Raw genomic sequence first — 13,969 nt, 5'->3', positions numbered from 1 at the left:
TTCGCGTTGTTCTGCACCTAGCAGCTGGACGCTCACCGTGTCAGCTCCTGCATCCTGACTTCAGCCACGCCTGCCAACACCCTGGGACACCTGCAAGGGGAGAAAGGAAGAGAATAGGAGAAGAAAAGCCCTTACCTGCTAAATCTGCATCCCGGAGTCATTTCTCCAACGGCCCTGAAAAGGAAGACATCATTTTAAAGGCATTTTGTTTCGATCGCTGCAGCGCTGCATTTTACTCACCTTGGCAAGGCGCTTCCATCTTCAGCAGCGATCTTCCGGATTCAGCTACGCCCCGGCGCCTAGAGGAAAAAAGACAAGAACAAAGGTGAGAGGGAGAAAAGGAATAAGGAAAGCTCAGTTTCCTTTTAAGTCTTACCTGTTGGATTATTTCCACTGCATTTCGGGTCCTGCCGCTTCCTGGCATCTCCGGACCCCGGCCCCTATGGGGAAAAAAGACAAAGACATTGAATGAGCGAATGCAAAGACATTACCTGAGCGCTCATCCAGAACTGTTTCACTTCGGGTCGGCGCCATATCTCCGGCACTCCGAACCCCGGCCCCTAAGGGGAAAAAGACATAAGCATTAGCGCTTGCTGCAATTAGACAACAAACATTATTATTAAGATTGAACTTTTGAACAGAACTTTTACAGCGCCTTACCTGAACAGTCAAGCTTACCTGAACTCCCATCAATCCTCAATCCAGTGAAGTAACTGGGTTTCAACGCGCCCCTGCATCAGAAGCAGGATGGAGAGCTCATCCATCCAAACCCTAAGGTGAGGCTTCACGGGGAATCGTGGAGGAGGTATCGTGGAGGGTTGGAAGGGAGTGGGAGGCTTGAACATTGTTCCACAGTTGGTAATACTCCCTTTTCACGCACAGGAGGGTATCCAACGAGCCAGGGAAGCCAGAATAGAGGAGCCCTTCCTGTCCATCTTCAGAGTTCTGCGCCTTCGACGCCGCGCCTCCGTGGGAACCAGGTGAGCGTTACAGAACGCGAAGCCCTACCACAATTTCCCACCTGGGCGCTATGGAGACTTCCGAGACAGATCAGCTGGCCCATCTTGTAGGGGAATTACGGGCAGAAGTGCACTCAGCCCGCCAGGAGACTAATGCTCTCAGAAGGGAACTAATCCTATCCAAGGAAAGAACTGATGATCTGGCTAAAAGGTTATTGCAGGGCCAGGCAGAGCACACTCCTTTACCTGTTTCCGGGGATATTTCTACAACAATGGGTTCGAATAACCCGGTACAAATCAATCTACCTGGACACATGCCTTTGGCCCCGCCGGAACGTTTTGCGGGGGATCCCAAGAAATATGCCGTTTTTATGAACCAATGCTGTTTACACTTTTTATGCAGGCCCGGGGCCTTCCCCAACGACCAGACCAAAGTAGCCTTTGTACTATCTTACCTCAGTGGCTGTGCTGCCGATTGGTCTATTCCATTGGTAAATCAGGATGATCCCATTCTCCGGGATTTCCAGGGCTTCCAGGCCAGCATGGAAAGATTGTTCGCTCGACAATCGCAGGGACAGGCCCTTGACAACGAACTGCTATCCTTACGACAAGGTAATCAGGATCTTTTGTCCTATATCGCCACCTTTAATAGACTAGTCGTGGAAACCGGATGGCCTGAAAATAAAAGGATCACATTGTTTCATCGAGGCCTGCGTGGAGAGCTTAAAGATGTTATAGCTCAGATAGTAGATCCACCCCAGGCCTGCGCAGACTACATAGACTTAGTGGTTCAACTTGATCACAGTCTTCAAAATAGAAAAGCAGATCGGCTCAAGTATGAAACCAGAGTACCTATCAAGACCCACGTTAACTCCAAGAGTACTGACGTTTCCGAACCTATGCAAATTGGCAGTGTTAAAGGACCATTAACGCAGAAGGAACGAGAGAGAAGGTGACAAATGCAACTTTGTCTGTATTGCGGAACTTCCGGGCACTTTCTTCAAAGTTGTCCAGTTAAACCACCCAAGAAGGTGGTTGGAGCCACTGATAACGAGTTATTGACACCTGGTTCGGGAAACGACCTAGCCCGACAAGCGTAGGGGTCCGCTTGCCGAGCTTGAAAACAAACTCTTTGACCTTGCATTTTGTCATGCCAATGGTGCTTGTGAACCCAAAACAGCCTCAGCAGTTGCATGCTATAAAAGCATACATTGACAGTGGAGCTATTGGAAATTATATAGACCGTGATTTGGCTTCCAGGATTAAGCTTCCTCTCCGCCCGAAAGTAACCCAAGATGTAATTACTACAGTTGATGGAACCGAAATAGCCTCAGGGCCTGTAACGCATTCCACAGTTGAAATCACTCTGGTGGGTCAGGACGGACATCGGGAAGCAATCGCGTTTGATGTGATCAAGGCCCCACAATTTCAAGTACTTCTTGGAATCCCTTGGTTAGAAACACATATTCCGAGAATAGACTGGCGAGCAAAGAAGATAACTTTTCCTGATTGTGAACCAACCTGTTACCCAAGGAATCCAGCTATGGGTCTAGCCTCTGTAACTTCCACCCCTGTACAGCTACCATCTGAATACCAAGAATTCCAAGACGTTTTTCAGAAAGAGCAGGCTAACACCTTACCTCCCCATCGATCTTACGATAGCCAAATCGACTTGGTACCCAATGCACAACTACCCTGTAGTAGGATTTATGCTCTTACTGAACCTGAGAACCTGCATTTGCGCCAGTATTTGGATCAATACCTGGCCAATGGCTTCATTCGCCCATCAAAGTCACCAGTCTCTTCCGCTTTGTTCTTCGTACCAAAAAAGGAAGGAGACCTTAGGGCCTGTATTGACTACCGCGCCCTAAATCAGATAACGATTAAGAATCGTTACCCTTTGCCCCTGATACCTGAGCTTATCGACCAAGTAAAAGATGCTCGTGTGTACACCAAGCTAGATCTCCGAGGAGCTTACCACCTGGTACGTATAAAAGAGGGCGACGAGTGGAAGACTGCATTCCGCACCAAATTTGGGCTCTTCGAATATCAAGTAATGCCCTTCGGTTTGTGCAACGCACCTGCCGCCTTTCAGTACTTCATGAATGATGTTCTTCGGGAACTTATCGATGTTTGTGTCATCGTTTATATTGACGACATCCTGGTGTATTCCTCCTCAGAATCTGATCACAGAAACCATGTTAGGGCAGTTCTTGAGAAATTGCGCCAGCACAAATTATTTGCCAAGCTCGAAAAATGCGTTTTTCATACCACAGAAGTGGAGTTTCTCGGATTCATCCTGACACCACAAGGAATCCGAATGGACTCGCGGAAAGTGGACGCCATTCTCAAATGGCCATCTCCTAGCTCTGTGAAGGGAGTGCAAAGCATGCTTGGCTTTGCCAATTTCTATCGAAGGTTCATCCCGGAATTTTCTCGAACTGTTCAACCCATCACAGCTCTCCTAAAGAAAAATAAACGCTTTGAATGGACTCTTGAGGCTGAACAAGCCTTTCAGGACCTGAAAACCAAATTCACCTCTGCACCTGTATTGAAGCACCCGCGCCCAGATCTCCCTTACATCGTGGAAACCGATGCATCCAGTTCGGCCATGGGAGCTGTCCTGTCGCAAAGAGACCCAGAAACTAACCAACTACACCCTGTAGCCTTTTGGTCCAGAAAATTCTCTCCACCTGAACTCAATTACGCAATTACCGACAAAGAACTACTGGCTATTAAATCAGCTTTCAAGGCTTGGCGTCACTATCTTCTCGGTGCAAGACACACCATCACCGTAATTACGGACCACAGAAATTTGCAGTATTTAAAGACGGCCAAAGCTCAATCTTCGCGACAACTCCGATGGGCTTTATTCTTTGCGGAATTTGATTTTGTAATTACCTATCGCCCTGGCTGCAAGAATGGTAAGGCAGATGCCTTATCCCGGATAGGCATGGAAGAACCCAATTCGAGTTTAGAACCTGTGCCAATCATACCGGAACAAAGAATTCTGGGCTTGACTTCATTGCAAACCATTGAGGACATCCAAGCTCAAGTAAAACAGCTTTTTGACTCTTCTGCCTTACTGGAATGGAGTCAAAAGGGTCCTCACTACACCGTAAAGGATCATTTACCCTACTTCCAAGAGCGGTTATTTCTGCCAAGTAACGAATTGCAGGAACTTGTCATTACCCGTCATCATGAATCATTAATGGAAGGACACCCCGGTATCGCGAAAACAGAAGAAAAGATCAAACGCCACTTCTGGTGGCCTCCTTGGAGAAAAGACATAAAGTCATTTGTGTTGTCTTGCGGAATCTGTGCCCAAAATAAGAGTCAAAAGAAAATGCCAGCCGGCCTACTTCAACCTTTGGACATTCCACCAGCACCTTGGCACACCTTGTCAATGGACTTTATAACTGACCTGCCTCCTTGTGGTGGTTACAACACGATTCTCGTAATAGTGGATCTATTCTCCAAAATGGCCCATTTTATCCCTTTAAAAGGATTGCCGTCAGCTTCCACCTTGGCCAAGGAATTTATGGAAAATATAGTGCGGTTACATGGTTTCCCTTCCATATTAGTCTCAGACCGTGGAAGTCAATTTATCTCCCACTTTTGGAAGAAATGTTGCCAACTAGCACAAATAGACGTGCGGTTATCCACCAGCCACCACCCCCAGACCGACGGACAAACCGAGAGAACCAATCAGACTCTCGAGCAATATCTGCGGTGCATGTTACACCAATCCGAGTTGAATTGGAAGGACATCCTTTGGATTGCAGAATATGCATACAACAATTCAGTGCATTCTGGAACCGGACAGACTCCTTTTTATACCCTGTATGGTCACCATCCTCGGACCTCTGACCTAGATCCACCTCTGACCCTGGAGATGCCTGCAGTAAATCACCTACATTCCACAATAACCCAAGCCTTCAAAGAAGCTACAACCCACTTACAGCAAGCCAAGAAAAAGTATAAAGAAAACGCTGATTTGCACCGAAGTAAAACTCCTCCTTACCAAGTAGGAGATCAGGTATGGCTAGCAACTAAACATCTACCCCTCAAGGGTCAGCGAACTTTTAATCCCAGATTCATTGGGCCTTACCCCATCAAAGCTATTATCAACCCAGTGGCCTTTAAACTCGATTTACCATCCAACATGCGGATTCATCCCGTTTTTCACGCATCTCTTCTAAAACCAGTACAACCTGGAACCAGACTGTCTGAGCCCCCAGGCCCTGTCCAAATTGATGGAGAATTAGAATTCGAAGTGAAAGACATTTTAGATTCCAAGATAGTTAAGTCGAAACTCTTCTATCTTGTTGATTGGAAAGGATATGGACCTCAGGAAAGATCTTGGGAACCCAGTAACTATGTTCACGCACCACGATTAATTCAATGATTCCATCGAAGATTCCCGCACAAACCAAAACCCCCGGAGGAAAAGACCTTGGGAGGGGCCTTGAGGGGGGGTACTGTCATGATGCCTACCTCTAAGGAGCCAGGTCGGGCCCAGCAACCCCAGAGGCAGACATCATTTTCCCCAGGGAAGTCTCAGCGGGCCCAAGTCGGGGCCCTTTGGACTCAGTCCTGGCGCCTTAGGCGACAGGCTCATAGCGGACCCCAGTCCTGGCGCCTTAGGCGCCAGGCTCGTAGAAGAGGATATGTGTTTAAGTGCTTGGGTGCACACTTACCTGATGCAGACCTTACTGCTTCATCCAGGCCCTCTTGAGGCCTGAATGGGACTACTTAACCTGTAGGACTACTTCACCACCCGGGTGTGGTCGGGGAAGGATACATACCTGATTGGTGGAAGGATACATACCAGGAACTTCTTCCAAGGCTATTTAAACCCCACCCGAACAGCCACACATGCTTCGCGTTGTTCTGCACCTACCAGCTGGACGCTCACCGTGTCAGCTCCTGCATCCTGACTTCAGCCACGCCTGCCAACATCCTGGGACACCTGCAAGGGGAGAAAGGAAGAGAATAGGAAAAGAAAAGCCCTTACCTGCTAAATCTGCATCCCGGAGTCATTTCTCCAACGGCCCTGAAAAGGAAGACATCATTTTAAAGGCATTTCGTTTCGATCGCTGCAGCGCTGCATTTTACTCACCTTGGCAAGGCGCTTCCATCTTCAGCAGCGATCTTCCGGATTCAGCTACGCCCCGGCACCTAGAGGAAAAAAGACAAGAACAAAGGTGAGAGGGAGAAAAGGAATAAGGAAAGCTCAGTTTCCTTTTAAGTCTTACCTGTTGGATTATTCCCACTGCATTTCGGGTCCTGCCGCTTCCTGGCATCTCCGGACCCCGGCCCCTATGGGGAAAAAAGACAAAGACATTGAATGAGCGAATGCAAAGACATTACCTGAGCGCTCATCCAGAACTGTTTCACTTCGGGTCGGCGCCATATCTCTGGCCCTCCGAACCCCGGCCCCTAAGGGGAAAAAGACATAAGCATTAGCGCTTGCTGCAATTAGACAACGAACATTATTATTAAGCTTGAACTTTTGAAAATAACTTTTACAGCGCCTTACCTGAACAGTCAAGCTTACCTGAACTCCCATCAATCCTCAATCCAGTGAAGTAACTGGGTTTCAACGCGCCCCTGCATCAGAAGCAGGATGGAGAGCTCATCCATCCAAACCCTAAGGTGAGGCTTCACGGGGAATCGTGGAGGAGGTATCGTGGAGGGTTGGAAGGGAGTGGGAGGCTTGAACATTGTTCCACAGTTGGTAATACTCCCTTTTCACGCACAGGAGGGTATCCAACGAGCCAGGGAAGCCAGAATAGAGGAGCCCTTCCTGTCCATCTTCAGAGTTCTGCGCCTTCGACGCCGCGCCTCCGTGGGAACCAGGTGAGCGTTACACTTTAAAGTACCAAGCAACTAAGAAAAGAGTCTTAGCTGTTAAAATCAGAAATCGTTTTTTGGATGAGAAACAAAGGCACATATCTGACAGAATTCTGAGGGAAAGGGAATATTCTTAATGGGGTGATGTTTGGTTATTTTTCTGGGAAAAGTGCAAATCGGATTTAGAGAAAAGCAACATACACGGGCAAATTTGTTTTTTGTTGCAGAATGACGGGTTCTACTGAGTCTATATTTTAATGACTATATTATTAAAGGAAGACACTGCACGCAAGGGAGTTAATTTGGAATTTTAACCAGCTTGCACTGCATACCTCCTTATAGGGGAATTCATTCATTTTTTTTCTAAATGGTACTAAGGACTTACACAGATAACTGAAACAATAATAAAAGGAATACGCTAACAGAGATGGACTAACATAGATTCTTCTAAGGAAAGTTGAACAGATGATACTGGCAATTTGGGATTTTGGATGGGATTTTAATAGGAATTGAATAGGATGCAAGGGTAAAAGAGCAGGTTATGCAGTTTTTGGGTACTGGGTGATACAATACTTACAAGATCAACCTGCGTTTGGCAGCCAGTAAGGTATCTGTATTGCGGGGCCAAGGGTCTGGTCACTGGGACAGCTGGGTCAAGAGATCTGGTCACTGGGACAGCTGGGCTCTCCTGGATGGGATGCGGGACAGCTAGGACAGGTCTGGTCACTGTGGACAGCTGGGCTCTCCTGGATGCGATCAGCTGGGCAAGGTCTGCTCACCGGGCTCTCCTAGATGGGATCAGCTGCCTTTCCTGCTTTCTCTCTGGATTATTGGGTATGCTAGGATCTGGATGGGTGGTTCTGCCTGGATGAAATCAGCTGCCTCTGGATTTGGTTTTGAGTTTTTTTTAATATCCCTTGTGTTTCTCTGTCTCCTGCTTATATAGCCAAAGTGACATCTTAGAATTTTACCAACTGGGGGGAAGTACTCTGGAGTTACTCCTATCCTAGGATAGGCCAGGCTAATGGTGTCCTGCCTCCCCCCGAGCTGATTGGTTGAGGGGAAATGACATAATTTTATGTGTGGGTATTTATGACTTCCTTTTTTTCCCCAAAGTTACTTTTTACAAAAATAAGTTTATGGAGCTAAACTTCAAACCTATACCAGTCAGCATCATAAGAAACAGATATGCAGATACCATATTTCACAGGGAATCGGACAGTCCGATCACCAACTCTGTGTGAGGTAGCATCGCTTTTGGGCACAATTTCACCACTTTTAGGAGGAGGCTAATATTTAAAATGCTGTCATTAGCTACACATATGCCCACTACTATTTCACATATTTTCACCGAGTTGTATGTCTGTGTCATCTATACTTCACCCAGAAATGCATTGTTCCTGCCATTCCAGTTCCTCAGGTGCTAGCAATATGCACTGGGTCTCATTTTGCTTCTTTAAAAATCACATGAAATACTGGCATAATATTGAATTATAGCTTATTTAGGGTGCTGAAACAAATGTCTTAATGTACAACAGCTATTTTCAATTCAATGGGTTGGATTAGCCACTGTGTGGGCAGTCCTGCCACTCCCACAACCAAATTGTCTTCCACGAGGTCAGCCTGAACAAAGGGTTTCCATGACACCCTTTGAAGTCATGCAGTTGGGGATGGGAATTGGTGTAAAAGGAAATCACACCTCTTGGTGAATTACTAGTTCCCCTTGGGTCCTTTGTTCCTTTCTGTAGGGATGCGGCCAGTCTGACAAGGCCATGAACTTCCACACTTCGGGGCTTTCATATGCCCATGGGGGCAGGTTCACTTGTGGAGGTAATTCTTTTCCCATGGGAGGCTGGGCACCTCTGAAGTAAATGCCTGGGCCAAAAACCTGTTCTGCTGGTTTCAAAGTTTTTTTTTCTTTCTACAGAAACCAAGTCATTTTGGAAATAAATATCATACACATTTGATAGCAAAACCCCCATCCCCACATATTCAATCCCATTTCTGTGTGAGCACAGGCTGTAATTGCATTTCACTTTCAAACAGCATTCTCCTGATTTATAAAAAGCACTATTTTACACGTGAGTTCATTTTTCTTTTATGTCAAGTTACAAATGTGGTTTCTGTCGCACACAGTTTCTTTTTTATTAACCTTCTGAGGGGCTTTTTCATTAGAATGTAGGTTCATGGTCGTCATGGTTGTGAAGAGATGCTGCAAAGAGTTTCTTTGTAATTGACACAAGACCAGAGAGAGAGCCGCGCTGTTGCTTCCCTTCGCAGTAATGTGAGTGTGCTGGGCTATTTCAAAACGAAATCAAAGCCGTGTTGACTTGAAAACAGAATTTTTGCTCTGCATGTGGTTTCTAGGTGAAAACTATGCTGTTCTGGACTGTAATGCCTTCCTTCATGGCAATCAGAGGAAATACACAGCAGGGCTATTGTTTAATGGAGCAAAACTTTGTGGTGTTTAAAATGAAAGGAGGAACAAATTGCAATGCCGTCTTGAATGCAGGTACTTTTGACTGTGCTTGATTTGAAGCAAAACAAATGCAGCCATTCTCTATAGTGGCAGTGTTCAAAGCTCACAACACATGTACCAAGGGGAACCCAACACAGCTGTTTTTATGCAAATATGTTAAAATGTGGTTTGTGATGAAGGGAATTTCTGTTAAGGCTGGTAAATGTACCCCACAACCCCATTAGAATTTGGGCATACTGCTTTAGCCTGGTCCAGAACAAAGCACTAGTTGCTGCTACTTTGTGCCTTTACACACTTTTCATTTTAGCTCTCTGCCTCCCAATCCATTTTATTATCTGTTTTAGCTCGTGTTGATCTATTTTATTAGCGATTATATTTCATTAGTTATACTGTTTCTTAGCCTGCCTGGCTGACTAATTATTTTTAAAAGTGTTTTTCTTTCCAACCCTTGTGCTTTTCCATTTTTCTACAAGTCCCTTTGTATATGTAGTTCTTAGTCTGCATTTTGATAGTCCTCAGGTGTCTTAGGAAAAGGCCGGTTAGTGCCAGTATTTAAGGAGACCTCTTCTGGACACTCCTTTAGGTGCTGCTACTTTGTGTCTTTACACGCTTTGCATTTTAGTTAGTTCAGTCTATTTTAATCTGTTTTAACTTGTGTTGATCGATTTGATTAGTGATTACATTTCATAAGTTATACTGTTTCTTAGCTCGCCCTGCTCACAAATTATTTTTGAAAGTGTTTTTCTTACCAGTATTTTATTTTTCTGTGTGATATTTGGTTTCTTTTATATGTTGTAAAAGTGGATCAATAAATTAATTTTTAACAGAGAATACGGTACTAGCAGTTGATTTTAAACTGCTTGTTGAATTCGTGATTATCACAAGTGAATGAGTTTGAGGGAGCATTAGCCTGTTTCCTTGTTGTTGTTGCCTAGGGTGTGTTCTTCCCCTTTGAAAACAGGCCCCATATTAACAAAAGAAATGTGGGAAGTGCCCATATTGATACCCATAAAACAGACATACAGGGGTAAAGATAGTAGCAGAAAGTATCTAGAAGGGGGCCTCCTGCAGCATCTCACTATGGCTTCTCTTCACAGCCTTCAAAATTCTCTGCATCCTATGTTTAGGTTTAAAATGATTTAGACACAAATACTTGAGTGTCACAAAGAGTGAGGGCACTGGAATAAGCAGGTTAAGATCCAGCTCAAATCAGAGACCCTTTACGTAACTAAGTTTCTGAACAATGTAACTCCAAATCTTGTTTCCAACTCTGTCTTTCTCTGCCCAAGTGACTGGGGACTGTCTGATGAAACCAGAAATGGGCAGACCCCTGCCTTTTAAACAGTGCTTTTCAAAAAAACTGAAACAGTAACACTCATTTCACGCCTTTCACAGAGATTATTGTGGGATGAAATAGCCCTAAAATGCCATAACTACAAGCCGGAGTCAGAGGAGGAGATATCCCCCTCAGCAAAAGGCCTGCGCTGGAGTACATGCAAAATGAGGCCCTTGCCCAAACATGAATCCGAGGTGAGGCCTCCCTTACCACCTTCCACAAAACTCTGAAAACTACCCTCTTCACATAAGGCCTGACACATCAGCACGAATACTTATCATATAAGTTGTAATATATGACCAAATGCAATATCTGTGACAACAGTATGATGTCTTGTAGTATTCATAATGTGTCAACAATCACTATCATGCCTGTACCCTGTAACTAAGTTATTGCAAGTAACAGTGCCTCATTGCCCCTGGGCTGCTTGCGTGCTATATCAATATAAATAAATAAATAAACAAATAAATAAATAAATAAATGAAGGAGCCAATTTAGGCATCTAAGCATGGGGATGCCTGAAAATATTCCTTGCTACACATGAGGGGAAAACCTCATGATGCTGTTGAGGAAGGTCTGGAAAGGACAAGACCACCCTGGCAAAAACGGCAATGTCCAACATGTAAATAAAAGGGCCAAAATGTGTGCAAGCCTACACAACAGACTGGGGTTTTTACTGTAACATGAATGGTTATCTTCAAAAATCTGTTTTTCCCTTTCATTTTCAATTAAATATCTGCTCTTCAAAATATGTGCAGGAATGCCATCAAGGAACTTTAAGTTTGTTCATCATGATCCCATCACAGAGAATTTTTTAAGTAACCAGAATCTACAAGGAAATGTGGAACTATAACAGCATGAAAGGTTTCACAGCTAAAACTGACCGAAGTGACATTGCAATTGGGTCTTCAAAATCAACACTTTAAGTATTCAAATGTACAGCTAACGCCTTTAAACATATCATGTTGCTTTCAGTATTAACTGTTGCAGGAAAGTACTGTTGCAAGGGTGTACGTGTTTGATTGTGTGCTTTTTCTAAAGTTGGATCAAATGTAAAATGCCAGGAAAAGGCAACTGTTAAGTTTCACTTCCTAAGAAATGAACCCCAGGTGTGAAACCAACCTTCCCAAGCTGTGTTATCATGGGAATGAGCTGAGGCATTCTTTGGATCTTCATGTTTTACAACCAATAGCACTCAGGCTACCGTAAACTTAGCAATTAGCCTTTGAAGCTGTAGGCTACCCTAAATAAAAGGGTTGCTCTTGACGTCAGAGCTAAGAACCAGATATCTGCTTACAGAGGGGGGAGGGTGAAGGCAGAGATTCACTCCCATTGCACACAATGAGAGATATGCAATTTTTGGAATACCTTGGGAAGTATTAATCATAATTTTTTCATGTTCAGATTTATGAAAAGCTGTCAGTGAGCTGCTTCTGGTGCATCCAAAATTATTTTGGTGACACCAATCTATCACAAGTTATCAAACAAATATGAATTGCGTTCTCTGTATAAATATGACAATCATAAAAATTTGAGAAAAAATGTAGTAGGTGATAGGTACTCCACCCGCCGAATGCCATATTTTTCAGTAATGTAGTTTGGGCGTAAACTATAAAATACAGTAGCTTCGTCCCAATATGTCACACAGTCATCAAACAAGGTTTATGTGATTCACACAAAAAAAACATGTCTGAATATGCTGGCATCTGTAGCATAATCTGATGAGAAAAGTTATTTTTCAAAATGGGAGATTTCTTGGTACAAAAGCCAAATCCAACCCCATGCCTGTGTCAGTTGATTGATGGGGTATCCTCCCCTGGCTGCTCAAATCACGCCTACTTTCTCTGAGTTTACCGGCTTTTATAAATAAATAATCTATCATATAACCCTTGACCATTGGTCAATCAGTTGTGCGAGGAGAATGACACAGCAGTGATGTCATTTGGCTTATAAATAGGTCACTTCTCCTCAACTGGTGATTTCTCTCTACAAAATCCAAGCTGTGCTGCTTAAAGGAGACCTGGGGCTATCCTTGCAGAAATTGGGCCTAATCCTGGAGTGAAGCAGGGACCTGGTGTAACTGGTTGGGATCACAGAGTGAGGCCTTGATTGAACCCGGTGATGGTCCTAGCAGTGGAACCCTGGCGCCATTGATGACTGTAGAATCCTTTTCTTCTGTAAGTAGATTAAACAAGTCCTATCTATGTAAGCACTAGCCTAGAGGGTCCACAAGGGAAAACCTTCTATTCTATCTGCTTGGGAAATGTAGTCATTTTTCTATTGAAAAGTATTTTTATTTGTCGGTGCAATTTGGTTACTCTCCCTTTGACAAATTCTGTGTTCTTCTGTGCATTTGAGTCATTTATCCTATGGTACAAAACCATCTTGTGTGTAGCTGTTGATCATAGTTCTCTTTCCCCTGAAAAGTCTTTTGTTTGTTTGCATTGTTAAGTAAGTTATTTTCCTAATATTTTGCTTAGTGATCACTTAACTCCCCCAGTGAAATTCACGGAGCAAGATTGTTGCAATTCAAAATCAACCATCTTGTGCCCTGTGAGGATATTTAATTGTTATAGTCATAAAAGTGTTGCCCCAAAAGAATTATTCCCATTATGAGCTAAAACCGAATTTGTGCATGTGTAAATTGTGTGTCTAAAAACAAATCCCTGTTTGCATCTGTCAGAATAAATCCAAACTGTTGTTCCCACTGTGAGCATCTCCTTACCCAAAACATCCCTGTGAGTTGCCCCTGTCATGTTCACTAAAAAACGTGTTTCCTATGTACCTTTCTCATAGTTGAAAGCATGTGTCATTTTTAGCTCCCGCCAAATTCAATGTGATTTATAATTTCGTTTTTCCCAAACATTCTCTTCCTCCTTTAGAAAGTGATTTTCCTACTCAATCCTTCTTCCTCTATAATGTTCTGGACTCAGATTTAGCATTGCCTTTCCTTTATTTTATGGTTTTAAGCTTGCCTGTCACTTCCAGTCCCACTAAAACTTAGAGTGATTTGCATTTTCATTTTTCTAAATCTTTCTTTTCACATTTGAAAAATCGTTTTTCCTACTCAATCCTTCTTTGTCTATCATACCCTGATCTCGGATTCAAACTCTATTCCCTTTTATTCTTGACTTTTATTTTTCATGTGCTGCCTGTGGAAAACACTGGATTTCCCATGTGTGATATGTAGCCTGTTTTGAAGCCCCTTTTTGTTCTCTAGTGTAAGCAGCCAGAAATAGCCTTGTGTGCTGTCCCATGCTGGTATTATTGAATCATTAAAAAACCCAGTTTTCCATTGTAACACGGGGGGGGAGGCTTAACCTTCCTGCCATCAGTTGA

The sequence above is a fragment of the Ambystoma mexicanum genome, chromosome 6q (genome assembly GCF_040938575.1).
Source record: "Ambystoma mexicanum isolate Mex_15411 chromosome 6q, UKY_AmexF1_1, whole genome shotgun sequence".
NCBI lineage: Eukaryota > Metazoa > Chordata > Amphibia > Caudata > Ambystomatidae > Ambystoma > Ambystoma mexicanum.
Note: the sequence above shows the minus strand (reverse complement) of the source record.